We start from the raw sequence: 2,924 nt of genomic DNA, 5'->3' as shown, positions 1-2,924 counted from the left end.
TTTTTTTTTAAAGATTTTATTTATTTATTTGAGAGAGAGAGAATGAGAGACAGAGAGCATGAGAGGGAGGAGGGTCAGAGGGAGAAGCAGACTCCCTGCCGAGCAGGGAGCCCGATGCGGGACTCGATCCCGGGACTCCAGGATCATGACCTGAGCCGAAGGCAGTCGCTTAACCAACTGAGCCACCCAGGCGCCCCGATACCAATGTTTCTTAAGAAGCAATATTTCTTAAGAAAGGGAAGGTAATTAGGTTTAGATGAGGTCATGCGGGTGAAATCCTCATAATGGGATTAGTGCCCTTAAAAGAAGAGGAAGGCACCAGGGCTCTGCCTTCAGAGAGAACAAGGAGCCACCTGTCTGAAGCCAGGAAGCCAGCTCTCACCAGCACATTGATCTTGGCCTTCTAGCCCCCTAGAACCATGAGAAATAAATGTCTGTTGCTTAAGCCACCCAATCCATGGTATTTTTTATTGGGGTAACCCAAGGGGAGGAAGACACAGAACTAGTGTTTTAGTCAGGTTATGCTGTGGTAATAAACCAACCACAAAATCTCAGCAGCTTTAACACAACAAACATTCATTTGTTGCTCGCACAAAGTAAGATGGGAGACAATGGTAAGGGGAGAAATCCTCTGTTGTGCAGTCACTCAGTGACTTCTGCCATCTTGTAGCCACACCAAGGAAGGCCACGTGGCCCTCATGGTCATGACAGCAAGGATAGAGGAGTATGGAGAAGCTCTCTCATATTCCATGCTTCAGCTATAAAGTGACACAGTCATTCGACTTACAACCTATTGGCCAGAACTGTTCAGAGAGCACCTAAGTGGTCTTCCTCTGTGCCCAGAAGAGGAAAACGCAGTAGACCCTGGTGAACACAGAGCACTGTCTACCACAATGAGTATATGGTAAAACCAGAATCCACCAGAAGATCTTTAAGCTTTCAAAAATCCATACTCTTTCCATTTCAATATCTGGTCCTCCCAAGATTAAGGGAATCTGTTCTTCACAAAAAGGAAAGGTCACATGGGACATTTTGTAGACTAGGACACCTCAAGGAAACGGATAGGAAAAATGGCCTTGGTGAATATTTCAGATTTGCAAAACCTAAAGCATCACAAGCTTGCCCCCTTGGAAAATCTTAGAAACATAGAACATGAGATCTCTGCAAGTTGTACCTAGAGGATAAATATCTATGAGACAGGCATGTTGCTCCAGTTTCTAAGAGAAAACCACCGGGTGTGGGGGTGAATCTTCAAGAAGGTTCTGGTATGTTGTAGGGTGACCAACCATTGTAGTTTTCCAGGATTCTCCTTGTTTTAGCTCTAGAAGTTCCACGTCTCAGAACATCGTTTCATCCCAGACAAATGCTTGCTCAGCTGGTTGTACATCGATACTTTTTCTCCCAGACAAGGTCTGAATGTGTCACCTCAGGCGGCTCAGTAAACTGCATGAAGATGTGCAGGATCTGAGAGAGTCAAGTTGGCTCTGAGTCCTAGAGAAACCTGAAGGGAAATAGCACATGAGAATAAGATTCTCCCACAGGAGAGAATTCAGGAAGCTCCTCTATGAATATTGGCCCTCTTATCAAAGTGGTCCTCTTCAAGGACTTGGGGAAAGAAAATAGCATGCCAGTACAACTTTGGTTCTGGAGACTCTACTCCGGCTGCTGAAGCCTGAAGTACAAGAGGCTTTTCCCAGCCAGATCAAACCAAGGACCTATATTAAGCTTATAGATAACATTAACACCTCTATCTGTTTCAAGTCAAATACTATTAAAACAGGCTGTCCTCCATCTCGAATTTGTGCTCTTCTTAAGAGGTGTATACACATACACACAAATATACACACACAGATGCACATGCATGCCTTTGCACTTCTTCCAAGGTACATTTCATCCTGTTAGCATTGGCCCAGTGCTTCATTTGTTGAGTTGGATTTGGTATGCACTTTGACCTGTACGCTTTCCATCATCTCCAGATTAAAATCCCAAGTCCACAGCCAGCCTAGGCTCTCAGGGTCCTGCTTAAAAAGCTGCACATTTGACCTTATCACACACAGCCCCCCTTCACACAGTGCTCTGATCCAGCTATTCCGTTCCCTTGACCACACTTAGGCTCAATTCATCCAGCTCTGTCCGTCTACACTGATGCCTCCACCTCTTGTGTACTTGGATAAATTCTAAATCCAAGACTCAGATCAGGTTCCTGGATCAGTGATGACTTCTCTGCTATTCTCTATAAATTCTTCCCAAATTCCAGCAGCAGACCTTATACAAGTACCAGTCAGTTCTGTTCTGTTTATAAATCCCTTCTATGTCAAATTTACATATTTATGGTTATTCAACTTTTAGTTATTTTCTGATTTGTCCCCAAACCGAGATTGTAAATTCCTGGAGAACAGGAACTACCCTTAGCCACTCTTTTTATCCCCTGATGAGTGTACAGCCCAGTGTCTGCACATAGTACCTGCTCAATAAACAAACACTGATTTAGCAGCGGTTTCCCGCCCCCAACGTCGCCGGGCGAGGCCGCGCCGGCCCGGTGCCCGCCGGCCCCGCCGCGCGCGCCCCGCCATGGGCTCTGGCATGTCGGGCCCCGCGCCGCGGGAGCCGCCGCAGGCGGGCGGGCCGGCGGGCCTCGAGGGCGCGGACGCGGCGCCGGGCGAGGCGGGGCTGAGCTTCACGACCACCGACCTGAGCCTGGTGGAGATGACGGAGGTGGAGTATACGCAGCTGCAGCACATCCTCTACTCGCACATGGAGGCGGCGGCGGCGGCGGGCGGCTTCGCTGCGGCGGGGGGGGCGGCGGCGGCGGCGGCGGGGGGCGCGGCGCCCGTGTACCCGGTGCTGTGCCCGCCCGCGCTAGCGGACGGCGGCTTCGCGGGCGCAGCGCCCTGCCTGGGCCACGTCGACTTCCAGGAGCTGCG

At 49.6% G+C, this 2,924-nt stretch overlaps 1 long non-coding RNA gene across 1 annotated transcript; it reads right to left on the bottom strand.

Moving 5' to 3' along the window:
• Nucleotides 1-441: 441 nt before the first annotated feature.
• On the bottom strand, nt 442-2,794 carry LOC145718781 (uncharacterized). Its single transcript, XR_014142015.1, has 2 exons — nt 2,692-2,794; nt 442-1,501 (listed from the first exon to the last, which is right to left on the bottom strand). It is a non-coding gene; the product is annotated as an uncharacterized LOC145718781 (long non-coding RNA).
• Nucleotides 2,795-2,924: the final 130 nt, after the last annotated feature.

This window comes from Leptonychotes weddellii, unplaced genomic scaffold, assembly GCF_054177405.1.
Source record: "Leptonychotes weddellii isolate Sample4059 unplaced genomic scaffold, ASM5417740v2 HiC_scaffold_21770, whole genome shotgun sequence".
Classification (NCBI taxonomy): Eukaryota; Metazoa; Chordata; class Mammalia; order Carnivora; family Phocidae; genus Leptonychotes; species Leptonychotes weddellii.
This window is presented reverse-complemented; position numbering and strand designations above follow the sequence as displayed.